General features: G+C 45.3%; 1 protein-coding gene across 4 annotated transcripts in view; it reads right to left on the bottom strand.

Annotated features, from left to right (window-relative positions):
• Nucleotides 1–22331, bottom strand: part of LOC140741739 (semaphorin-3A-like) — a 232579-nt gene extending 210248 nt beyond the window's left edge. The window contains exon 1 of one of the 4 annotated variants that reach the window (XM_073072064.1): nt 22152–22331. The gene's annotated coding sequence lies outside the window, so the exon portion shown is untranslated. Of the gene's footprint in view, nt 1–21408; nt 21608–22012; nt 22035–22151 lie in introns of those variants that run through there. The other 3 variants (XM_073072068.1, XM_073072066.1, XM_073072067.1) reach the window with 3 other exon arrangements.
• Between the last annotated feature and the right edge of the window lie 5405 nt (nt 22332–27736).

The raw sequence follows: 27736 nt of genomic DNA on the forward strand, positions 1-27736 counted from the left end.
TCTACATTTCGACCCAATGTGTGTTTTTGGGCCGATTGAGAGACGTGTTGTCTCTGAGAATGTTCGGAGAGGTTTCAAGTGAAGTGTGCAGTCTCGAGAGCAAGAAGCCTGGAGACGGGGCGCGGGCCCATGATCGACTCCATTCCTCGCCGATCGAAGCATCAAGGAAGATTGAAATCATTGAAGTGAGGGAGGAAGGCAAAAGCGGATTTTCAGCACTGTCCACCAGCCTCTTGCTCACTGCCGTCACAGGAACGTGTCTGTAAGGGATAGTCTCTCTCGCTCTCTGGCTCATTGCTTCCGGAGAAAGGTCCCTGCATTTGACTGGTCTCTTGGTCTCCCTCCCTCTCAATGCTGCTGGAGTCCTGGATGTTTGGGCAAGGTTTAATCAACGCGGTCTGTGGATTGGATTCTGTAGTTCACACTATGTGTATCTAGTTGCTCTTTTTTTTTGCTGCCATTCTGGGCGATTTTGATGAGCGGCATCCTTCAGACAACAAATGACACAGAGCTAGATTGAACTGAACTGAATATGCTTGGACCCTTTCACCTTTGTGTTTTTCACTTGATGTTTTGCCGTTTGTGCAATTTGTTGGGTTTTTTTTTGCATGGGAGGGGGAGTGTTTGAAATTTTTCTTTGAATGTGTTCCATGGTTGTCTGTGGGGAAGACAGATCTCAGGGTTGTACACTGCATACATACTTTGATAATGAATGTACTTTGAATCTTTAAAACCTGGGATTGTCCAGAATCCTGTCCCCAACAGATTGCACATACCATGATGTTCAAGCTTTGTCCCCTTGCAAACCCAGCAACAAGTTCCTTTCATTTCACTTTCCTCTTCCAGAGAAACATGTGGGCTCTCCTTCCTGGAGCCCTCTTGATCCTGAGGCATACCCCTTAATATCTCTCTAGAAGTTACAAAATAAAGAGAGTAATAAGAAGAGTAATGAGATAGTGTTCATGGACCATTCAGAAATCTGATGGTTCCTCTACCTCCTCCAATGAAAAGAGGGCACGTCTTGGACAGTGAAGGTCCTAGATGATGGATTTAAAGAATTAGAAGACCACAAAGATACAGGAACAGAGTTAGGTCACTCAGCATAGAGTTTGCTCAGCCATTACATCATGGCTGAATTATTACCCCTCTCAACCCATTCTCCTGTCTTCTCTGCATAACTTTTGACATCCTTTCTAATCAAGAACCTTTCAGCCTCTACTTTAAGTATACCCGATGACATGGCTTCCACAGCCTGCTGTGTCAATGGGCTCCACAGATTCACCACCCTTTCACTAAAAAAAAACTCCTCATCTCTGTCTTAAAGGGATGTCCTTGTATTCTAAGTCTGTGCTCTCAGGTCCTAGATTTTCCCACTATAGGAAACATCTTCTCCACATCCACTCTATCTAGGCCTTTCAGTTTTCCATAGGTTTTAATGAGATTCCACCCCCCCCACCCCATTCTTCCAAACTCCAGGGAATACAGACCCATCAAACGCTGCTCATACATTAACCCCTTCATTCCTGGGACCAATTAGATAGACATTTACACACGTACATGGATAGCAAAGATTTAAAGGAATGATAGGCCAACACAGGCAAATGGGACTCGCTCTGTTAGGCAACTTAGCTGACATGGATAAATTGGACTCTTATAGTCCTGACCAATTCGTTCCAGCATCAAAATCAAACTGCCTACTCATCTCAATATCATTTGTGGGACCTTACAGTACTCAGAGTGGAGGCTGGGTACAACAGTCCTGAAGTATCATAAATTGGCTCTGTGAACTTGATGAACCAATATTATTTATTCCTGGACAAAACAGCCAGATTCTTAGGCCTCTAAATCTTTAAAGCATAAATCAGGCACCCATACTTGGTATTTATAAACAAAAGTTGATTCATACCATTTAATCGGATGCCTCAGGACTGGGAAACATCACTGGGCATTGACAATCTCAAGACCCATCGTCAGGCAAACAAACACAGCAAAGTTAACCATAATCCCCTCCCACGCAGGCCTATCCCCATCTCAGTCTTTGTGTAATGGGTTGTCATCCTCTAATGCAACACAGAAAGGATGCTGTTTGTTTATTGAGTGGTTTCACAAGATCTGTACACACAAGGAAAGACGCCCAATGTCATTCAGACAGTTTTGTCCACTCTTTCAGACAGGTTCAGTGAAAGGGCCTGTGTTGAAGGATTTAGCTTAATGTGCACAATAATCAAAGGGCTTTTAGCCTGGCACCACTCTCATTTGCGAGCATTAATCTTTCATTCTGCACCCCTCCATCCTACTCCTGATCTCTTCACCGCCAGACTGACACACCAAAGTCCTTCCTATGTGAAATGAAACTCACTTCCTCACTGCTCCACGGACCCAAATTCAAACCTGACCCCTGGCGCTAGAGTTTGCCCATTCTCCCTGTGGCCATGTAAGCTTTTCTAGCTGCTCCAATTTCCTCCTATGTCTCAAAGACATGTGGGATATTCGGTTTGATGGCTCCGGGCCTGTACGCGCTGGAGCTTAGGAGAGTGTGGGGGGAATCTCATTTGATATTTTCAATTGATATTGAAAGGCCTAGATAAAGTGGATGTGGAGAGGATGTTTCCTATAGTGGGGGAGTTTAGGGCACAGCCTCAGTATAGTGGGATGTCCATTTAGAACTGAGATGAGAAGGAATTTCTTTAGCCAGTAAGCGGTGAATCTGTGGAATTGTTGCTATGTGCAGCTATTTAAGGCTATTCCTCGTGTAAGGTGGTGATAGGTTTTTGATTATTCTGGGTGTAAAAGGTTATGGGGAGAAAGCAGGAGAATGGAGTTGAGGGGGAATTGGATCAGCTGTGATTAAATGGTGCTGCAGACTCAATGCGCTGAGTTGCCTAATTCTGCTCCCACGTCTTATGGTCTTGGACATGTAGGCCATTAAGTGTCCCTGGCGTGCAGGTGAGAGGAAGTTGATGGGACGTGGAGAGAGTAGAAACTGGGTCAGTATAAATGGGTGCTTGAAATCTGTCAGCCATCAAACACACATCACACTGGCCAAATTTAACAGAAGGGCCTAATGACATGTTATGCTTCACCTACCTACAGAAAAAGATATCAATAAACTTGAAGGAATACAGAGAAAATTTACAAGGACATTGCTGACAGTTGTAGACTCCCAGTTGTAGCAAACTCACATCACCAGGTTCAGGAATAGTTACTACCCCTCAACCATCGGGGATAACCTCACTCAGCTTCACTTGCCTCATAATTGAAACGTTCCCACAACCGATATACTCAATTTCAAAGACTTTACATCTCATGTTCTCAATACCTATTGTTTATTTATTTATTATCATTTCTTCTTTTGTATTTGCATAGCTTGTTGGCTTCTGTACTCTGGTTGAATGCCCTAGTTGGGTGTCTTTCATTGATTCTATTATAGTCATAATTCTATTGATTTGTTGAGTATGCCCAGAAGAAAACTAATCTGTGTTGTATATGGTGACATACACGTACTTCGATAATAAAATTTACTTTGAGCTTTGAAGTTTGAAAAGTTTAGGATATTAAAGGGTATCAATAGGGTGAATGCATGCAGGCTTTTTGCCCTTCAGTTTTCAGTGAGACTAGATGTAGAGGTCATAAACTTAGGATGAAAGGTAAAATAGAGGAATCTGAGGGGGATGTAGTAATGAGAAGAGGGCATGTCCTGGATGGTGAGGGCCTTTAATGATGGATGCCACCTTCCTGAGGCATCACCTTTTGAAGGTAAACATAGAAACCCTACAGCACAATACAGGCACTCCAGCCCACAAAGTTGTGCCAAACATGTCCCTACCTTGGAAATTACTAGGCTTATCCAGAGCCCTTTATTTTTCTAAGCTCCATGTACTTATCCAGGAGTCTCTAAAAGACCCTATTGTATCCGCCTCCACCACCATTGCCAGCAGCCCATTCCACGCACTCAGCATTTTCTGCGTAAAAAACTTAACTGACATCTCCTCTGTACCTGCTCACTAGCACCTTAAACCTGTGTCCTCTTATGGCAGCTCCCAAGCCAGGCAACATCCTTGTAAATCTCCTCTGTACTTTCTATGGTTTCCACATCCTTCCTGTAGTGAGGCGACCAGAACTGAGCACAGTACTCTAAGTGGGGTCTGACTGGGGTCCTATATAGCTGCAGCATTACCTCTCAGCTCCTAAATTCAATTCCACGATTGATGAAGGCCAATGCACCTTCTTAACCAGAGTCAACCTGCGCAGCTGCTTTGAGTGTCCTTTGGACTCTGACCCCAAGAACCTCCACACTGCCAAGAGTCTGACCATTAATACTATATTCTGCCATCATATTTGACCTACCAAAATGAACCACCTCACACTTATCTGGGTTGAACTCCATCTGCCACTTCTCAGCCCAATTTTGCATCCTATCAATGTCAAGCTGTAACCTCTGACAGCCCTCCACACTATCCACAACACCTCCAATCTTTGTGTCATCAGCAAATTTGCTAACCCATCCCTCCACTTCCTCATCCAGGTCGTTTACAAAAATCACGAAGAGTAAGGGTCCCAGAACAGATCCCTGAGGCACTCCACTGGTGACTGACCTCCATGCAGAATATGACCCATCTACAACCACTCTTTGCCTTCTGTGGGCAAGCCAGTTCTGGATCCACAAAGCAATGACCCCTTGGATCCCATGCCTCCTTACTTCCCCAGATGTCTTTGATGACGGGGAGGCGTGTGCCCGCGATGAGCTCGCTGAGTCCACAACCCTCTGCAGCTTCTCTCGATCCTGGGCATTGGAACCTCCATACCCGGTGGTGGTGCCCTTCACGGTCCATCTGTAGAAATTTGCTAGAGTCTCCCCAACAGCAGTACAGGGGCATGTTCACCAGAGGAAGCACAGTTGTTCAAGATGGCAGCTCACCACTGCTTCACAGACCATAAGAGGTAAATATAATTACAGGCGCCAGAGTAGCATAGCAGTTAGCATGAAGCTACTACAGCTCGGGCCAAGATTCAGAGTTCAAGTCCATCAGTAAGAAGTTTACATATCCTTCTAGTGAGTGCATGAGTTTTCTCCAGGTGCTCTGGTTTCTTAGTAGGTTAATTGGTCATTGTAAATTGTCCTGTGATCAGGCTAGGGTTAATTCCGCAGTTTGCAGGTTGTGTGGCTCTTTCGGGCCAGAAGGGCACGTTCCACGCTGTATCTCTAAATCGATAACAGTAATGCCCAAATCCATCAATGCATAATCAAACAGAATTGGCACAGGTTGTGCTAGAAGGCCAGATAAAAAATGCAAGACTTTCCCCTGGGCACTATGGTGGCAAATTAATTGTTTGTTTTCAAACTGGCCCATATAATGCAGAATGCAGATTCAACCTCTGTAATCAGCACCCTTGGGAACTGGCTGGTGTCAGAGCACAGAAAATCCAGACAACAGAAATTACCCTGAATAATCTATCTCAGAGCAAAAGTATTTCTTTTTAAATACAGATAATCCCGGGTCACATAGGGGACTTGAGAATTGTCTGTAATCTGAAGTTTCTTTAAATCGGAAACACTGTTGGCTCAGAGTGCAGAAGTTGCATTAATAGCTTAATTGGGATGATCGGTAGCATAGTGGGCAATTAGCACAGAGCCTAACAGTGCTAATGGTGACCAATTCATTTTCCAGAATGCACACAAATGCTGGAGGAACTCAACACATTAGACAGCTGATATGGAAATGAATAAACAGTCAATAAAGTGTGTGTGTGTGTGTTTTACTCTGGATTTCTAGCATCTGCAGAATCTCTTGTGCTTACATTAAGCTGTAACAACTGGGGAGGGGAATTATAACCAGATTCGCCCAAGACACAGGTTCCACATCCTAACTAGCGTTACGCTTTAAAAACCACACTAGAAAGGTACACCACACAGGCAGTAAAGATCAGCATTGCACCAAATCCTGTCTGGTGGATTGGGTTAAAACTACCCCCAAGAGTTAAGTGAGCAAGCATCAATTTGCAAAACAGGCTCTCAATGGTGATGGTGGAAGTAGTTAAGGATCATTCAAATGCAAATTAGATAGATATCCTTCAGAAAATAAATCATTTGAAACCAGCCTGGTAAATGCAAGGAAGAAGTGACTTAGGACATATGGTTCCTGATTCTCTCCACCACTGTTTGTATTGCTCGTGCCTGCGTCTGTTTTACACCAACTCACAGGTTGATTGCTCTGATTATCAATGCTGTTGTGGCAATGCATGAGCAGGATGGTGGTCTCTAAAATGGGTTGATTAAGAGCTACTAACTGGGTTCCTGTCAGAAAGGGACACTTCAAAGAAGTTAATGCTGCCATTGTTAACTCCAGATTTGACTAAAGATAATCCTGAACTTTTTTTTGTAAAGCAAAATTTCGTTCAGAATCAGGTTTATTAAAACTGACATATGTTGAAATTTGTTGTTTTGAGAAAGTATATTTTGTCCAATTTCAGTACATTTTAGCCCACTTAGGCAGCTATCCCATTCAGTCGATGGGCAGTTAGTTGGAGCAATAGTTCGAGTTTCATGGAAATATAAACAAGAAAACCCGAGTAACAAATTATGTATTTAAATGAAACACAAAACAAATTAGAACACTACCAATACTACTCCAAGGCTATAAAACTGTGTATTAGTTCCTAATAGTTATCAACGGAGAAATTCATCCAGTGTACAACACCATGTTCTTTTGATTGACTGTAAATAAACAAAATCAGCATAGACACCTGGTGCAGATAATGGACTGCCTGCAATGACTGCACCCTCCAAATCTTTGTTTACATTGTTACATTCAAGATGATTGTTGATACCTTCAAATTTGTATATATTTAGATATCAATGTATATTTGAAGACTGGCAAACAACCAATGTGCAAAAGACGACAAACTATGCAAATACAAAAACAAATAATAATAAATAAACAGTACTGTGAACACAAGTTATACAATCCTTGAAAGTGAGCCCAGAGAAGCAAGAATGGAATATTATTGGCTTTAACAAGAAAGGCATTTGTAAGTCAAGGACACTGACATCAAATCATTGGAATTACAGTGAAAATCAAAAAATGGAACATTTGTAAATCAGCTTTGCCTGCGTGCTCTTTGAACCTGCTCCCAGTCAACATGGAAATTTCAGCTCTCCCTGTTCTAACTTGCAGCAACTGCAATTCGCCAACCAGCCTTCTCTTCACTGACCTGCACTTGCTCCATGTATGCTAGTACTTCAATTTTTTTTTAAATTCCCAGTATCGTGCTCAAATCCCTGCAGGACCTCATCCCTCCCCGTGCCTGTAATCACCTTCCAGCCTCCAAGATATCTGCACTCCAGTCTTTGGCACGTTTAATGATTCCTCCCTTGGCATCCCTCCAACATCTTGAGCTGCAATTCTGGCATTCCCTTCTGAACCTCTCCTCCTTCCTTCACGATGTTTCAAAAATCTCTCTTTGATCACCTTTTTAGTCACCTACCCTAATATCTCTAGTCATTGCTGCCAAACTTTATAAAAATCTTCCTATAAACAAACCATCTAGCAGAATTTGGTATGCTCAAATGCACTATTTAAATGCAAATTCCTGATGTTCTTGTTGAGTTTGCTCGGAGGACACTCTCTCCAACATCACAAAATATATTTTGAAAAGAAATGTTATACACATATTAAATTTTCAGGATCTGTGGTCAAGGATCAACTTCGTTTACCATATACATTTACACACATTAGGAATTTGCTGTGGTGTGTTGGTGCAACATTATGAAAAATAAATTATCCAAAAATAAAGTTAGAAGTACAGATATAGAACAAAATCTGCATAAATACCAGCATGTATTTAGAATGTAAACAGCATTACAGCACTTTAAGTGGCTTGAAGTGTTTACAGTGCAGTAACTAGATAGAGGGCAGGAAGGGGACTAACTAGAATGGCTCAAACACGAGGAAATCTGCAGATGCTGGAAATTCAAGCAACACACACAAAATGCTGGTGGAACGCAGCAGGCCAGGCAGCATCTATAGGGAGAAGCACTGTCGACGTTTGGGGCCGAGACCCTTCGTCAGGTCTCATGGCTATCCTGACGAAAGGTCTCGGCTCAAAACGTCAACTGTACTTCTTCTTATAGATGCTGCCTGAGTGGTGTCAAAACCGATCATTGATTTCAGGAACAGGAAACTGAAGATCCATGAGCAAGTCCTCATCTGGGGGGGTGGGGGGGGGGGTGAAAATCAGAGGTGGAGAGGGTCAGCAACTTTAAACATTCATGGTGTTATCATTTCAGAGGACCCATTATCAAGAAAGCACTGTAGTGCCTCTACTTCCTCAGGAGTTTGTGAATATTCGGCATGACATCTAAAACTTTGACAAACCTCTATAGATTTGTGGTAGAGACTATATTGACCGGTGCATCATAGTCTAGTGTGGAAACACTAATGCCGTTGAATGGAAAATCCTACAAAGACATAATACATTCCAACCCATCACAGGTGTGGTGAACTACATATACCTGTCTGGACACGCCCCCTGCTGACTGCTCCTGTGACCCCTCCCACTGACCCCTGTATAAAGGTGATGGAGGTCTGAGCCCGGCCTCTCAGTCTCCAGGATGTAGTATGGTGGTCAACCACTGCTTGTTCCTTCTTCCAGTCAATAAAAGCCGATATCTCGTCTTTACGTCTCAGAGAGAGTTATTGATGGTGCATCAATTTTATTGACTGGAAGTTTTAAAACATGGAAAGCGTTTTACGTCCGGAAAGATTGGATTTGGACCCCCAAGACCCTGAAGCAGCTCTTGCCTTTGAACTCTGGCTTGCATGCTTCCAATCATACTTGGAGGAGGTTAGTGCAACTGAACCCGCTGTTATGCACTGAATTCTCCTCTCGAGGGTCACTCCGAAAGCTTACTCACTTATCAGGGGTCTGTCGACCTACGAAGGGGCACTGGATGCCCTCAAAAGACAGTACCTGCGGCCGGTGAACATCGTCTACGCAAGACATCGCTTAGCTACGCGACGACAGCAGCCTGGAGAATCGAGCGCCCAGTTTCTCCGAGCCCTACAGACATTCGTCCGAACTTGTGACTGCAAAACTCTCACGGCGGAACAGCATGCGGAACTCTTGGTACGAGACGCCTTTGTTACAGGAATCAGGTCAGTGTATGTGCGCCAGCGGCTGCTGGAAAATGCCGATCTTACCTTATGCTCAGCGATCGAGACGGCTGACATGCTGGAGGCTGCGCTGCACAATGCTGACGCTGTCCAGCCGCGCGATCCCTCGCCGGTCCCGTGGACGCCTCAGACCCCGCCGCCTCCGGTTCCCGCGAGCGAATTTGCCAACGCCACTGCTAGTCGCGATTCCACGAACTCCCCGAACCCGACCACAGCTGCGGCCAGTCAAAAGCCCGCGCAGTGTTACTTCTGCGGACTCGAAAAGCACCCCCGAAAACGCTGCCCGGCCCGAGAAGCGACCTGCTCCAGCTGCGGGAAGAAGGGTCATTTCGCCAAGTTCTGTAAGTCTAAACCACGAGCGGGGTCGGGCAGCGCTGCGTGTGAGGCATGGGAGCTGCCATCTTGCCTGCCCGCCTCATGCGAGGCATGGGGGCCGCCATCTTGCATGCCCGGATGTGGGCGGCCATCTTTGTCGGCGTCAACATGCCCCGCTCCTACCCACCGGTGCTTACCGGGCACCAAGACGGCGGTTCAACTCTGGCTTCCATAACCCTCGACCAAAGCGCTCCACACCAGCTTGCAAGGTCAATGATGGACATCCTGATGGAGGGGCACAGGACTAGCTGCCTGTTTGACACAGGCAGCACAGAGTTTTATTGACCCGGACACAGTGCAATGCTGCGGACTCGTGACACGGCCGGTAAGCCAGAGAGTCACCTTGGCTTCTGGGTCGTATTCCACAGACATCCGGGTGGGTTGTGTAGCGACATTGGTGGTGCAGGGCACAGAATATCGGGACTTTGCACTACTGGTCATGCCTCAACTGTGCGCACCTGTGCTATTGGGGCTGGACTTCCAGAGCCACCTCGAAAGTGTGACTATGGCATATGACGGGCCCCTCCCACCACTCACTGTCAGGAATCCTCAGTTTGGTGGGACTTCGTCATATACCCCGTTACTGACCACACACACACACACACCGAAACACACATCCCACCCAGCACCATGCCGACAGCTGCGCTACCGACACCACTTGCAGCCTCTCCACCCTCAAGATCCCTCCCCCACCGCTGTTTGCCAACCTGACCCCCGACTGTAAACCTGTGGCAACTAAATCAGAAGGTACAGCGTGGGGGACAGGGCCTTCATTCAGTCAGAGGTGCAGTGGCTGCTCGGGGAGGGGATCATTGAGCCAAGCACAAGCCCTTGGAGGTCCCAGGTGGTTGTTGTTCGGACCGGGCAGAAAAATAGGATGGTTGTGGACTATAGTCAGACCATCAATAGGTTTACGCAGCTTGACGCGTACCCCCTACCCCGCATTGCGGATATGGTCAACCAGATAGCTCAGTACAAGGTGTACTCGACAATAGATCTGAAATCCGCTTATCACCAGCTCCCCATCCGCCTAGAGGACCACCCCTACACCGCCTTCGAGGTGGGCGGCAGGCTCTATCACTTCCTGCGCGTCCCATTTGGTGTCACAAATGGTGTCTCGGTCTTCCAGAGGGAAATGGACCGGATGGTGGACCAGTGCCAACTGAAGGCCACATTTCCCTATCTGGATAACATCACCGTCTGTGGTCACGACTGGCCGGATCACAACGCCAACCTCCAACGATTTTTCCAAGTGGCCTAAGCCCTGAACCTTACTTATAATAGGGACAAATGTGTGTTCGGAACCACCCGACTCGCTATCCTTGGGTATGTCGTGGAAAACGGGGTCATTGGCCCTGATCCCGACCGTATGCGCCCCCTGTTAGAACTCCCTCTTCCCACCACTCTCAAAGCCCTCAGACGGTGCCTGGGCTTCTTTTCCTATTACGCCCAATGGGTCCCCTATTACGCAGACAAGGCCTGCCCCCTGGTCAAGTCTACCACTTTTCCCCTCTCTGCCGAGGCCTGCATTAAAGGGGACATTGCCAAAGCAACGATGCATGCGGTGGACGAGACCATTCCCTTCCAAGTAGAGAGTGACACCTCCGATTTCGCGGTTGTTGTTACCCTCAATCAGGCAGGCAGGCCAGTAGCATTCTTTTCTCGTACCCTTCAAGGCTCTGAAATTCGGCACTCCGCGGTAGAGAAAGAAGCCCAGGCCATAGTGGAAGCTATTAGGTACTGGAGGCACTATCTTGCCGGCAAAAGGTTCACCTTGCTGACCGACCAGAGCTCAGTTGCGTTCATGTTCAGCAACCAACAGCGGGGCAAAATCAAAAATGATAAAATTTTGCAGTGGAGAATAGAACTCTCCACCTACAACTATGACATCCTGTATCGGCCTGGAAGGCTCAATGAGCCCCCTGATGCCCTATCCCGGGGAGCGTGTGCTAGCGCACAGCTCGACCAACTATACGCCCTCCATGCACATCTTTGCCATCCGGGGGTCACCCAATTTTACCATTTCGTGAAAGCCCGGAACCTGCCGTACTCCCTGGAGGACATCAGGACGATGACCAGGGACTGCCAAATCTGCGCTGAGTGCAAACCGCACTTCTACCGTCCTGAAACGGCGCAACTTATCAAGGCCACCCGCCCCTTTGAGCGACTGAGTGTTGACTTTAAGGGCCCCCTTCCCTCCACCGACCGCAATGTCTACTTTCTCAACATTATCGACGAGTACTCGCGGTTCCCCTTTGCCATCCCCTGCCCCGACACCACTACCACGTCCGTCATAAAAGCCCTGCGCCAGCTCTTCACTCTGTTCGGATATCCCTGCTATATCCACAGTGATAGAGGGTCCTCCTTTATGAGTTACGAGCTGCGCCAGTACCTGCTGGCTAGGGGCATTGCTACTAGTCGGACCTCGAGCTATAATCCCCAGGGAAATGGACAGGTGGAGAGGGAGAATGCCACAGTGTGGAAGGCCACACTTTTAGCCCTAAAGTCAAAAGGGTTGCCGGTCTCTCGATGGCAGGAGGTCCTCCCCGAGGCACTCCACTCCATCCGCTCCCTGTTATGTACGTCCACCAATGCCGCCCCTCACGAGCGCCTATTCTCTTTTCCCAAGAAGTCTGCCACTGGGACCACCCTACCAGCTTGGCTGACGTCCCCAGGGCCAGTGCTGCTCCAGAAACATGTGAGGAGTAATAAATACTCCCCGCTGGTCGAGAGGGTTCATCTTCTACATGCGAACCCCCAGTATGCCTACGTGGTCTTACCTGATGGGCGGGAGGACACGGTCTCCATCCACGACCTGGCACTCGCAGGAGCAGCAGACCACTACCCCGAACACTCCACGGTAACTATGGACCCTGTACCCGAGGTGACACCGCGCACACCAAGCCCTACACAGACCCCTCACGACACTCATATACCGGGCGTCTCGTACGCGTATATACCAGGCACCTCGCACACACGTGAGGGATCAATGACGCCTAGTGGGCTAACACCTCCAGTTAGGCCGGAACCAGCACAACCACCATCTCCGGTGCAAGCACCACCGGCACCTGTGCAATCACCACCTCCAGCACCTGTGCAATCATCACCACCGGCACCTGTGCAATCACCACCGGCACCTGTGCAATCACCACCACCGGCACCTGTGCAATCACAGCTGGTGCTACGTAGATCGCAGCGACAGATTCGACCACCTGATAGGCTTAACCTGTAAATATACTTGTAAGAAACTTCGCCACATGGGGACTCTCTTTTAAAACAAAGGGGGGGTGAATGTGGTGAACTACATATACCTGTCTGGACACGCCCCCTGCTGACTGCTCCTGTGGCTCCTCCCACAGACCCTTGTATAAAGGCGATTGAGGCCTGAGCCTGGCCTCTCTGTCTCCAGGATGTAGTATGGTGGTCAACCACTGCTTGTTCCTTCTTCCAGTCAATAAGAGCCGATATCTCGCCTTTACGTCTCAGAGAGAGTTATTGATGGTGCATCAACAGGTAAAGGCCACCCCACCATTGAGCACATCTACAGAAAATGCTGTCACAAGAAAGCAGCATCCATCATCAGAGACCCCCCCATCACACCGACCGTGCTCTCTTCTCACTGCTACCACCAGTAAGGTGGTACAGGATCCTCAGGATTCACACCACCCGTTTCAGGAACCATTATTAACCCTCAACTGTCTGGTTCTTCTCTGACCCATCTCTGAAATATTCCAACAGCCTATGACCTCACTTTCAAGGACTCTTCGTCTCATGTTCCCGATATTTATTGCTCATTTATTATTATTATTTCCCTTTTCTTTTGTAATTGTACAGTTTATTGTCTTTTGAACTTTGGTTGTTTGCCTGCCTTGTTGGGTGCAGTCTTTCATTGATTCTATTATGGTTATTGGATTTACTGAGTACGTCTGCAAGAAAACAAATCTCAGGTTGTATATGGTGACATCATATGCACTTTGATAAAAAGTTTACTTTGAAGTTTGAACTTTGAACACATGGGCTTCCTCCAGGTGCTTCAGCCTTCTCCCACAATCAAAGACTTAGCCGTTACAGTAGGTGGATAAATTGTCCAGTGACTAGGCTTGGGATAAATAGGGAAGTTGCTGGGAGCTGCAGCTCATTAGAGCGCAGAGGCCCTTCCAGTCTATCACTAAAATAAACAAAAGTTAACTCCCTCAGGGATGAAACTTTAAAGGCGGCATGAGGTTTTCGCTTTAATAGCCCTTTACAGAAGGGAGTTTTGGGAAGAGTCAGTTTGCTGGGCGGGTGATATCCGCAATGATTTTTGCTCCTTTTTTGCCACAATACTAGTATTTATTGCCCGCCTCTAATTTTCCTTAACGTGTTGGTGAGCCACCTACAGACATATAGCTTCTTCAAGTATCGAGCACAAGAGATTCTGCAGATATTGGAAATCCAGAACAGCACATACAAGGTGCTGGAGGAAGTCAGCAGGTCAGGCAGCTTCTATGAAAATGAATAAACAATCGATGTCTTGGGCTGAGAGAAGATGTAAGAGGGAGCCAAAGCAGGAAATTGAAGAAGTGGGAAAGGGGAAGGGGGGAAAAATTATTTAAAGAGAAATCAATGTTCATCTCTTCTCACCTACCTATCACACCCCCCACCCCCGAAATGCCCCACTCCTTCCCTTTCTCCCATGGTCCAATCTCCTCTCCCAAGGAAACTGCAGAAAGTTGTGAACTTGGTATCCAGGAGTTCTTCAAAGGAGCAGTGCCTCAAAATAAGAATTTATCATTAAGGACCTGCATCACACAGCACAAGCCTTTTTCTCATTGCTACCATCAGGGAGGAGGTACAGAAACCTAAAGGCACACAGTCAATGATTCAGGAACAGCCTCTTCCCCTCTGCCATCTGATGTCTGAATGGACATTGAACCTATGAACGCTACCTCACTACATTTTCTACACTACTTATTTTATATACCACCTATAATTCAGTTTTTATGTATTGCAATGTATTGCTGCCAAAAAAAAAACAAATTTCACAACATATGCCAGTGATATTCAAATTGATTCTGATAAGGAACTTCTTCTCCAGCACTTAATCTTTTCCACCTATTGCCTCCCAGCTTCTTATTTCATCACCACCAACCCCCCCCCCCACCTCTCCCACCCACCTGACCTCCTTTCTAGACCTGCTGCTGAAGGGTCTCAGCCTGAAACATTGACTATGTATTCATTTTCATGGATGCTGCCCGATCTACTGAATTCCTCCAGCATTTTGTGTGCGTCGTTCTTCAAACACTGCAGTCCTTATTAGCATCCATCCAATTTTCAATGCTAGGGAGGAGAAATACTGCAAAATGAACAATCAACTTGCCACATTATCTTGGTGATGCCCTGAAAGACTTCTGACGGTACGACTGAGCTTGGAACCGCAAACATTGGGCACAAAATGCCCTTATGCATACTAATCATCTGGCTTATATCCCAGGGTAGTTAAGTTGTATTTTCCTCAAGTCCTCTTTCTAAAAAAAGGGAAAATCCCTGCTGTTTTATGTCTCCTTGGCAAACCACAGTAGTGTGCAACAAGCTTGATTTAAGGAGGTTATGTAATCAACACTTCGACAGACAAATGGGGACCCATCCAGTTCGTTCTGTCTGGCACCAGTTGATGGGGTTCCAGCATTCACTTGTCATCAGGAGTGACAGCCAGATGAAAGTTGAAACTGTGCAGGTCAAGATGGTATAGAGCTGCCTGCACTATGCCTGCAGTAGGCCTGGGTGGTGGTTCAATAATAGAGACCAACAATAACTATGTCTTGTTTCCCCCCCCCCCCAAAAAACAAAATTAACCTCACCAGTGCTGTTTCGTACACCTGGGTATCGCTGAAGTGAAGGATTGGCTCCAACCCTGCTGCCCCTACTGGTGAGACCCACTGCTTCAGTTTTAATGAGTTAATGTGTTTTACAAGGTCCTGGTGAGGCCTCACTTTGGAGTATTGCGAGCAGTTCTGGGCCCCTCATCCAAGAAAGGATGTGCTAACATTGGAGAAGTTTCAAAGGAGGTTCACAAAAATGATTCCAGGATCGCAAGGCTTGTCACATGAGGAGCATTTGATGGCTGTGGGCCTCCACTCACTGGAATTCAGAAGAATGAGGGAGAGCCTCATTGAAACCTATTGAATGTCAAAAGACCTCACTAGAGTACATTTGGAGAGGATATTTCCTGTTGTGGTGAAATCCAAGACCAGAGAACACAGTCTAAGAACAGAGAGACATCAATCTAGAATAGAGGTGAGGAGGAATCTCTCTAGTCACAGCGTGCTGAATCTGTGGAATTTGTTGCCACAAGCAGCTTGGGAGGCCAAGTCATTGTGTATATTTAAGACAGAGTTTGATAGATTCTTGGTTAGTCAGGGTATAAAGAGATATGGAGAGCATGCAGGAGATTGGGGCTGAGAGGGTAATGGATCAGCCATATTGAAATGGTGGAGCAAACTTGATGAGCCAAATGGCCTAATCCTGCTCCTATATCTTATGGTCTAATACACACAAGCTGCAGGAGAAACTCACCAGATCAGGCAGCATCTATGGAGAGGAATAAACAATCAACATTTTTCCATCCATCCACCTTCTACCTCACCTGGTTTCACCTATCACCTGCCAGCTTGTACTCCTCCTCCCCCCCCCCCCCCACCATCTATTTATTCTGGTTTCTTCCTCCTTCCTTTCCAGTCCTGATGAAAGATCTCAGCCCAATACATTGACTTTTTAAATTCCTTTCCATAGATGCTGCCTGACCTGCTGAGTCCCACCAGCATTTTGTGTGTGCTGTTCTGACTTTCCAGCATCTGCGGAATCTTGTGTTCACGAGTTGATAATTGCCACTCGCTGTACTACACAATATCCAGGGCCCCTGAGGGAAAAGCGAGGTTCAAACTGATAGCTGGAAACTTTCTGCACAAGCAGTAATCGGCAGATGATGGACACATGAAGAACTTTTGTGAGATCAGAAGAAACAGTTTCCAATAGCAGAATGGACAAAAATCAGAAGGCAGAGAACCAGAAGTGAGAAGTGTATGTATGATTTCTCTAACCTCAATCTAGAGCCCCTCCTTCCCTTTCTACTTTGGTCCACTCTCCTCTCCCAACAGCCCTTTACCTTTCCCATACCTCACTCCCCTGCTTCTCAATTCATTCTCTCCTCCCCAGCCACCTACCCTCCCCTAAATCTGGCTTCCCTATCAGCATCCTTCTCCTCCCACCTTATTATTCTGATTTCTTCCCCCCTCCTATCTAGTCATGCTGAAGGTCTGAAACATTGGTTCTTTATTCCTCTCTTATAGATGCTGCCTGTCCTGCTGAATTCCTCCTGCAATTTGTGTGTGTTACTCTGTACAATAGCCCTCTGTGATCAGGAGTGTGATACCCCTAACAGAAGCAGATTCAATATCAACCTTCAAAAGGGAATGGGAGCCCTACGAGAAACAGGATACATGTTGAACGAGGGAGTGGTACTAATTGGAAAATAAAACTGTTGAAGAACTAGTAGTTGCAATGTGGGCTAACTGGCTTCCTTTAGTCCAAGATCTGCATTTACATAGCACCTTACCAGAGCTTCCCAAAGTAGCTTACAGCCAATGAAGTATTCTTGAAATTTGCCATTTAGGAAATGCAACTGTTAGTTTATGTATAGCATGTCCCATAATGAACAGAAAATCTAGGTTGGTGATAATGATATTGACCCCAAGGGAACTCCCCTCCTCTTCTTCAGATGCACCAGGAGAAGAGTCATACCCAACTCATACATGCTGGCCAAGATGCCCTAGCTAGTCCCACTTAATTAAGATGATCTAGGATTAGCTTTATTTGTCACATGTACAGCGAAACATCAACACATATAGTGAAACATCAACACTTGTGTCAAATCATTTTAAGTTTCAATTAAATCACCTTAGATTCTTTGAAACCCCAGCAGGTGCAAGCCTAATTTGACCACCCTCTCTTTATAAGTAAGAGTACCTGTCTACTCCAGTCTCTGGGGAAAAAAAGGAACCAGAATACTGGAAGAACCCGATAGATCAGCAATATCTACAGAGGCAAAAGTCAACATTCTAGGTCAAGATCTGCAGTAGGACTTTAAATGTCACCTCTTGCCAGCAGAGAGTTCTCCTAGCAACCTGTCCTTTGTTCCTAATTCCCATATTTGCAATCTCTTTTGTTTTCATTAACTTGGTAATGAATCTCAGAACTCCTTCCAACACATTAACATCCTAAATAAGGAATAATTTTGTACACAGGAAGCATAACCAGTCTAAATCCATCTCCAATTTTCCCAGCAATTAAAATATTGCATGATCTCTCCTAATTACTTGCTAGACAGGACCAATGGAAGACGTCTCTTGCTTTTCATGGAGTTCTGCTTGCTCTCAAGGAAAGAACACAAGGACCAATCAGCAAGAGAACTGGACAGTAGATCCAATTTTTGCAGGAAGTCCAATGGGTAGAAAATGAACACTGCCAGTAATGATGACATTCAACACAATACGTAGTTATAAGCTATAAGACATAGAGAAGAATTTGGCCATTTAGCCCATTGAGTTTTCTCTGCCACTTTTGCCTCCCATTCAAAAGAATTGGAATAAATGTTATCATCTTCCCTTATCCACCTTCCTGGAACTTGAGGAACTGAACGCAGAGGCTCAGATGAGACACAGATCTGATGGAGTACCACACAAATGGAGGAACTACCTTTTCAATAAGATCCGTCACCCACCACATGGGCATAAACAGTGCCCTATCACCCATTCAGGAGGGTGGTGGTGGGACAGCGGTTACTGTCAATGTTCTGGCCAACCAATATCACCACACAAACACCATCTAGTTTCTCAAGCACGTCCCACCAGCTTTATTCACCACTACTCTGAACTCATAACCTTTTCAAGGACCCTACACTTTATGTTACTGGCATTACTTATTTGCTGTTTCTTGTACATACACACTAGACTATTTACAACAAGGACAACTTACAACTAATGTTCTCAGTATTGTTTTGGTTTATATGCATAGTTTGTCTTCTTTTGTACATTGGTTGTTTGTCATTTTGTTATTTATAGTTTTCCATAAAGTTTATTGCATTTCTTTATTTTCCTGTAAATGCCTTCAATAAAATTAATTTCAGGGTAGTATATGGTTACATACACAGACTGTGATAATAAATTTACCTTGAACTTTGTGAACCAGTTATGTAATCGTGGCTGCTCAGCCCTAGGCCTCAAATCCATTTCTACATCAGTTCCCCAATCTTCTTTACATTTATCGGCATCCTCGTTAAATACTCCCAATGACCTAACCTCTGTAACCCTCTAGGATAGAGAATTACAGGGAATTGCCACCCTCTGGAAGAAGAAATTTATATGCACCTCAGATTTATGTGGCAGTTCATTATCTTGTAACCAAGTCCTTTGTTCAAAACTGTCCCACTAGTTTAAAGTAAGTTTATCAAAGTACGGACCTGTTACCATATCCTACCTTGTGGGTCATTTTCTTCCAGACATGTACAGAGGGAAAAAAATACAATAGAATTTTATGAAAAAGTATGCATAAACAAAGACTGACAAACAACCAATGTGCAAAAGAAACTGCAAATAAAAAATGAATAGTGAGAACACAAGCTGTAAGAGTCCATAGGTTGTAGAATCAGTTCAGAGTTGTGGTGAGTGAAGTTATCTACACTGGTTCAGAAGCCTGATGGCTGTAGGCCAATAACTGTTCCTGAACATGGTGGGGTATGATCCAAGGCTTCTGTACCTCTTTCCCAGTGGTAGCAGTGAGAAGGGGGCATGGTAGGGGCTTTTGATGAAGGATTGTGTTTCCTTGTCTTAGTGCTCCATGTGAATGCCTGTGATGCACTTGGCAGTATCCCCAACTTTTGGTAGACTTTACTGTTCCTGGCATTGATGTTTCCATACCAGCCCATGAAGCTACCAGTTAGGATATTCTCCACTATTCAACTATAAAAGGTTTTGTTGACATGCCTCAATCTATGAAAACCTCTAAGAACGTAGAGGCAGAGTTGTTCCTTCTTTGTGAAGACACTTGTGTGCTGGCCCCAGGAAAAGCTGTGCAGTAGAAACTGCAAGCAGTTGAGTGCACATCACACACAACCTCTTTTGGTCCCAGAAAACATCCTACACAGTCAAGAAAGCTCAGTGCTACCTCTATTTTATGAGGGACCTGACGAGAGCAGGACCTTGTATAGCAATACTCGTGACAGGCGTGCAATAGAGCATCCTAACAAGCTGCATCACTGATGGATGTAATCTGCACTGCCGTGGACAGGAAGGCTCGAAGTCGTCAAAATTGCCCAACACATCACTGGCACCAGCCTACCCACTATCAAGGATATACTTACAGAAAAATGCTAAAAAAAGGGCCATGAAGGATCCCACACACCCTGCTCGTGGACTGCTGGTCCCACTTCCATTAGGGAGAAAGCTACATAGCATCCGGGTCAGAACCACCAGATGCAAGAACTGAAGAAGGGTCTTGGCCCGAAACATCGACAGTGCTTCTTCCTATAGATGCTGCCTGGCCTGCTGCGTTCCACCAGCATTTTGTGTGTGTTGTTTGAATTTCCAGCATCTGCAGATTTCCTGGTAGATGCAAGAACTGTTACTTTTCCCAAGCAGTAAAGCTGATTAACACATACACCGGCCAACTCTACCACTACTTTATTATATTCCATCAGTTAGCTTATATACAGCCTAACATCTCTTTATGAACATACAATCTATAAAAGCTATTTATATTTAATGTGTTTTATTACTATGTTCTGTATCATGCGATTCTTTTTGTGCTGCATTGCATCCAAAGTAACAATTACTTTGTTCTCCATACACTGTGTACAGGAAATGACATTAAATAATCTTCAACCTTGAGATCCTCTGATATGTTCATGCCCATGAATTTAAAACTACCCTCTCTCTGTCTCCAGTAGAAACATCTCAACGTCCACCTTCGCTGGATGTCTCTCTGGATTACGTGTTTCAATTAGATTACTCATTTCGAAACGTGAAAAAGCATGAGTATTATTACGTCATCCGTGAGAGCACAGCCCTCTCACCCCAAGAATAAGCACAGGTCACCAAAATCAGGTGGCCTGATCTTTCTCTGCTTCAACGGCCGCGCAGTGTTCCCACCGCTCTGAACCTTTCCCATTGTTCCAGGGCTTCCTGCGATGTGGCAGGCACTATACAAATGCAACTTTTTATTGCTTTGTTCTAGAAGTCGGGTACGTAGAACAGTTTAGCGCAGTACAGTCCCTTCACCCCACAATGTTGGGCCGACCTTTTTAACCTGTTCCAAAAATCAATCTAACCCTTCTCCCCCCCCCCACAGCCCTCCAGTTTTCTATCATCCATGTGCCTAAGATTTTCTTCAATACCCCCAATGTATCTGTCTTTACCATTACCCCAGCAGAGCGTTCCACGCATCCACCGCTCCCTGTGTAAAGAACTTGCCTCTGATAATCCCCCTATAATTTCCCCCAATCACATTAATAAGTTGTATTATTGGTTTCCACCCTGGGGGAAGTCCCTGGTTAACGACTCTGTGCAAAGCCAGGGAGCAAAACAGTTAATATCCAAAGCAACGCACTGGAGGAGCTCTGCAGATCAGGCAGCAAATATGGAAGTGAATAGACATCCATCCGAGACACAAGAACATATACACTCCGCAAACAAATAAACTTTACAAGCAGGCGTTTGAGAACACGCGCTAACGAAGCTACCAGGAACTGTTCAATCGATCATTCGCACCGACGCCTCGCACGTTAAACTGACCCACCGTTCAGCAATGACCTGCATTCGCACCGCACCTTAAATTCGCAGTCGCACGTTAACCCTTTCTTGCATCCGAAAGTCCACAGGTGAAAATACATTCGCACCACTAAGAAGCTAACCTTGACCAACCGCACTTCCAGGAAGAGATGGAGATGCCCGACCAGTTAGGCTGGTTAACGAGAGCCGACCTTTCCCCGTGCAGGCTGCTCTCAAATCCGAAGATACCATCGGGGGGGGACAGCCCTGTAGCATGCAGTTTACCTGCCGGTTCCAAATGGGACGCTCCACAGAAGCGTAGGTACTTTTATTTGCTTCCTACACTCAGTGCATGGATGGTTAACTCAGCGAGCGACCGCCCCACTAAACCACGGTACAAGTGTCCCTGTGCATCTCCAACCGGGAGATTCTCTCTCTTTCTCCGCAATACATTTCACGTTGCAACTTTCCAAAGTAGCTGCAGCAAAACTTTCTGATCGTTTGCAAGTGTAGATAAACTTTCTAATTCTTTTGAAAAACTTCTGACCTGGGTCAGATAAGGTTTCTGCATGGGAGCAGGCTCAGATACTTGTACCCGTAAAACGGCAAAAATGTCCTCAACATTGTCATTTTTAAAAAAAACGACAATAATATTCACTTAACTGTACAGACAGACCCATCAATGCTTCTCGCTCAACTCGCCTCCCAGCAAGGTCGTATCGCCACTTAGCGCGGGAGAGGAGAGGAGGTGAATCTTTAGTCTGTGTGGGCAGGGAGAGGGGGGGGAAGGGATCTAACTTGCCTTATTCCGAGAGAGCCTTTCACAAAAAGAGACCCCCACACACGCCGGCGAGCGCGGAATCCAGTCTGGTGGTTGCAACCAGCTCCGAAGCTGCCAAATCCTGAGGCGTGGGTCAGAGGCAGAGTCATTAAGAAATTTGGAGAAAAAAAACACACACGCTTAGAGAGAAAGATGTAGGAGTGCCTCAGGGAGGGGATGGTCCACTCCGAAGCAATCTCTGCCTTATGACTGGCGAACTTTGAAATCACCTGCCGTCACTGGAGATTATCAGAGGGTAAATATGCAGGAGGAGAAATGGCCTCATTCATTAACCCCTTCGAGGTGCCCCTGGCTCTGGTCAACAAAGGAACTGGGATTTTTTTTTCTGTTTGTGTTCTTCATTACGCCAATCATCAGATTTTTATTTTGCTCTGCGCCTCTTCTACCGAAATAGTGATCGATATCGGCACGGAAATCAAAACATCACCATCTGCCCCGACCCGAGACGACCTCTGTAATCATACAGCCATCTCCAGCTACCGACCCTGGTCAGAACTAAGATCATTCTCATTGACATATGTCGTGATGTTTTCTGGCACCCGTACAGTTCAAGAAATAAAAGTTACTAGATGTTATATAAATAAATAATGACATTAATAATCCAAAAGTGGATAGCGGGAGAATATTTATGGGCCAGTCTAATCACCTCCCACCCCCTGACCCTTCCTCCAGTCAGTTTTTATCAACCCCTCTGCACCCATTGACCCTTCCTCTGGTCAGTCTAATCACCCCCATCCCCTGACCCTTCCTCTGGTCAGTCTAAACACCCCCCTTGCACTGACCGTTCCTCTGGTCAGTCTAATCACCCCCATCCCCTGACCCTTCCTCTGGTCAGTCTAATCACCCCCATCCCCTGACCCTTCCTCTGGTCAGTCCAATCACCCCCCTTGCACTGACCGTCCCTCTGGTCAGTCTAATCACCCCCCTTGCACTGACCCTTCCTCTGGTTAGTCGAATCACCCCTCTTGCACTGACCCTTCCTCTGGTTAGTCTAATCACCCCTCTTGCACTGACCGTCCCTCTGGTCAGTCTAATCACCCCCATCCCCTGACCCTTCCTCTGGTCAGTCTTGTCACCCCGCCTACACAGACCCTTCATTTGGTCAGTCCAAACACCTCACACCTCACACCTCAGCTTCACTTGCTGACCATGTGTAGTGGGTCACTGACCATATGTGGAATGTCATGGAGTAATACAGCAGGGGGAAAGGCCATTCAGCCCAACACATCCATGCTGACCCATTAACAAGCAGGTTTACAAGTGCACCTAACACAGTGGCCACATACAGTAAACATACAGTATTTTCAAATGGGAGAACCCCACCAAGCCGAATGAAAGTGCAGAGACATTAGAAGAAACCAGTGTAGTCAGTTACCTCAAAGATTGTAGGTGGGCCCAGAATCTCTTCATACCTGTTGCTCAGCACTGAACAGAAGAGTCTGCTTACTATATGTGTTCAGCTCTCTGGGTGGGACTAACAGCCACAAAGCACCTTGTCCGCAGATCAGGGCACTATCCCTGAGCTATGGTTAATACCAATGTAGTTTAAACTATGTCCAGTATTTACTGACTTAGAACCTGCTCTTGTTCATAGGCTAAACAATGTAACTGCCCTGATCGAGGGATCAGAGGTGAAAAGGGTGAGCAGATTCAAGTTCCTGGGTGTCAACATCTCTGAAGATCTACCTCAAGCCCAACGTAACGATGCGATTACAAAGAAGGTGCAACGGTGGCTGTATTTCATAAGGAGCTTGAGGAGATTTGGTATGCGTTCAAAGACTCTCGCAAATTTCTACAGATGTACCACGGAGAGCCATCGTTGTCTGGTACAGAGGAGCCCCTGCACAGGATTGGAAAGAGATGCAGAAAGTTGTGAGCTCAGCCAGCTCTATCATGGGCATTGAGAACTTCTTCAAGAGGTGACGCCTCAAAATTGTGGCATCTATCATTAAGGACCCCCATCACCCAGAACATGCTCTCATTTCATTGCTATCATCAGGGAGAAGGTGCAGGAGCCTGAAGATGTACACTCAATATTTCAGGAAGCATTTCCTCTCCACTGCCATCAGAATTCTGAACGGACAATGAACCCATGTACACTACCACACCATTCACTTTGGTCTCTTTTTGCACTTCTTATTTGATTTAATCATATTGTAATTTTTATTTTTAAATTATGTATTGTAATGTAATGCTGCTGCAAAACCACAAGTTTCATGACATATGTCAATGATATTAAACCTGATTCTAATTCTTATTCTCATCACTATTCATCCACGTTGCAAATTTACACTGTAATACCATCTTATTGATTCTGCAATAATGCTTTTTTGCATTTCACTCAGCTTTTCAATTTAGAATATTTTGCTTTCCAAAACATTTTGCAGAACATGTTCAGAGTCATAGAAGAGTACAGCACAAAAACAGACCCTTGCAGCTCATTCTACATTTTCACATCTCTCTGAGTGAACAAGTTTCCCCTCATGTCCCCCTTAAACTTTTAACCTTTCACCCTTAACCCATAACCTTTAATTGTTGTCCCACCCAACCTCAGCGGAAAAAGCCTGCTTGTATCTACCTTGTCTATCCCCCTCATAATTTTGTGTACCTCTATCAAATCTCCACTCAATCTTCTACGTTCCAAGGAAGAAAGCCCTAGGCTATACAGTTTTGCCTTATAACTTTCCAGTTCCAGCACCATTCTTATAAATTTTCTCTGTACTCCTTCAACTTTATTTACAATTTTCCTGTAGGTTGGAGACCAAAAGTACACACAATACTCCAAATTAGGCCTCTGCAACATCTTATACAACTTCGGTGTAACATCCCACGTCCTGTACTTCCCTCACAAGTTGAGACATCGCTATTAACTGCTGAAAACACTCAAGTCAAGCAGCATCTTAAGAGAAAGAAATATTTCATTGCTGCCCTTTCCAGTCCTTTTCCAGCTCTTTTGAATTTTATTCCGGATTTCCTACATCTGCAGTGTTTTTCTCTACAGAATCACGTAGAGTGGTAGGAAGTGAGAAATGATTTGCTTCAGTAAACAAGCAAATAATTTTCAGTCCTCTTCACACCTAGTTCAAATGTTTATTTGATAGAAGTCACTGTGAGGTGCCTTGGGGATGTTTTCATACTTTGAGTGCCATACAAGTGAAAGCTTTTGATGTCACTAAAATAGCCGGCAATATATTCCAAAGCCCTCACAACCAGCGACAGAGATTTTAATGATGATTTTCTTTTAGTCTTTTAGGCAAAGACTAAAACTAATTGACATAGTAAGGTCCAGCAAGCAGCAAAATTCTGATCAAAGTTCACAGACTCTTTTTCTCTCTCCACAGATGTTGCCTCACCTGTTGAGTATCTCTAGCATTTTCTGTTTCTGTTTCAGATTTCCAGTGTCTGCAGTATTTTTGTCATGACCACGGATTCCGTGCCCCTGCCCTCCACCCCCACCCCCATAGGTGGCTGCATGTCAGGTTGGGCAATTGCACTCATGAATATGCACATTTCAGCTAATTACAGTCTCATTATGATGGTATTTAACTCCCGTCTTTTCATCCTTGAGATCTGATGTAAAACATGCTAATGTTTACGTTCCCTCCATACACTAATACTTGTCCGGGAAAGAAGACTACCACTTCAATCGAAGCTGTAAGGAGCGGTTTGCATTTAGTATTTAGATACTTTTTTCGGCCACAGTGTTGGCATTTAACTTACAGTCTGAGAGTCTTAGCTAATGGTCCTTTGGCTTAGCATTTATTGTTTCCCTTTTCTTTTAAATTCTACAACATTTCTCATTAAAGTCAGTGAACTGTCAACCTGCTTCAGTGTCTCCCTCCACACTCGGGCCATATTCGAATGTCTGACAATTTACTTCAGTCCTGAACAAAGGTCATTGATAGCAATGTTAGCATTCATTCTGAGAGGACTGGAATATAAAAGCAAGGATGAAATCCTTTGTAAGGCATTAGTCAGACCACGTTTGGGGTATTGTAGGCAGTTTTGGGCCCCTTAATGAAGAAAGTATACACTGGTTTTGGAGATAGTCCAGAGGAGGTTCATGAGAATGATCATAGGATTGAAAAGGCTGATGTATAAGGAACATTTGCCTGCTCTGGGCTCGTACACGCTAGAGTTTAGAAGAATGGGGGCAGGGGGATCTCTTTGATACAATAGGGTCTTTTTTTTTATTTTTTGGATTTTTTTTCCCAGTTACTTGCTCTGTAAGTTTCTTCAGAAGGCTCTTAGATTGACTTTTACAAGCAGCATCTCCTGTAGCATAAGGTGCCTTTGACTGTGACCTTTGAGAACAAATCTCTATTTCACAAATCACTATAATAATCATCATCACTACAACAGTAACTGCAACAGCCAGCAGAAGTTTGTGTCTATACCCCATTTAGATGAAGTTACCATCTTCATTTGAAGTTCCTCCAGCAACCATAGTAATCCAGATTGGTAGTCACTTTCCTGCATGGATGATCCCAAAGAGCTCAAAAATAGGATGCTCCTTATTGACTACTGCTCAACATTCAATACTATCATCACTTCATAACCAATCAATAAGCTTCAAAACCTTGGCCTCAAAAAACCTTTGTGCAATTGGATCCTCGATTTCCTCACTTGCAAACCCTAATCAGTTCAGATTGGCGAAAACACCTCCTCCCTGATCTTCATCAGCACAGGTGCACCACAAAGCTCTGTGCTTAGCCCACTGCTCTGCTCACTTTACACTCATGACTGGGAGGCTAAGCACAGCTCCAATGCCATATTCAAGTTTGCTGACAACACCCCATTGTCATAAGTCGAATCAAAGGTGGTGACAAATCAATGTATAGGAGGGAGATTGAAAATCTGGCTGAGTGGTGCCACAACAACAACCTCTTACTCAAAGTCAGCAAGACCAAACAGCTGACTATTGATTTCAGGGGAAGGAAAGTGTAGGACAATAGCCAGTCCCTATCAGAGGTGGAGAGGGTTAGCAACTTTAAATTCGTCGGTGTTATCATTTCAGGGGACCTCTCCTGGGCCCAGCCCATAAGTGCAATTATGAAGAAGGCACTGCAGCACCTCTACTTCCTTCATTTTTTCATTTTCAGTCTTAAGACTCTTAGATAGGTACATGGAGCTTAGAAAAATAGAGGGCTAGGCAGTAGGGAAATTCTAGAGTAGGTTACACGATTGGTACAACATTGTGGGCCGAAGGGCCTGTAATGTACAGTAGATTTTCATGTTCTATGTTCTGTGGAACCTATGGAATGTTAAAAAGGCCTAGACACAGCGGGTGTGAAGAGGATGCTTCCAATAACAGGGAAGTCTAAGGTCAGAGTCTTAGAATAAAGATGATGAGGAATTTCTTTAGCCAGAGAGTGGTGAATCTGTGGAATTCATTGCCACAGACGGTTATGGAAGCCAAGTCATTGGGTATATTTAATGCAGAGCTTGACTGCTCTTGATTAGTAAGGATGTCAAAGGTTATGGGGAGAAGGCAGGAGAATGGGGTTGAGAGGGATAATGAATCAACTATGATCGAATGGCAGTGC

This window comes from Hemitrygon akajei, chromosome 19, assembly GCF_048418815.1.
Source record: "Hemitrygon akajei chromosome 19, sHemAka1.3, whole genome shotgun sequence".
Taxonomy (NCBI): Eukaryota; Metazoa; Chordata; class Chondrichthyes; order Myliobatiformes; family Dasyatidae; genus Hemitrygon; species Hemitrygon akajei.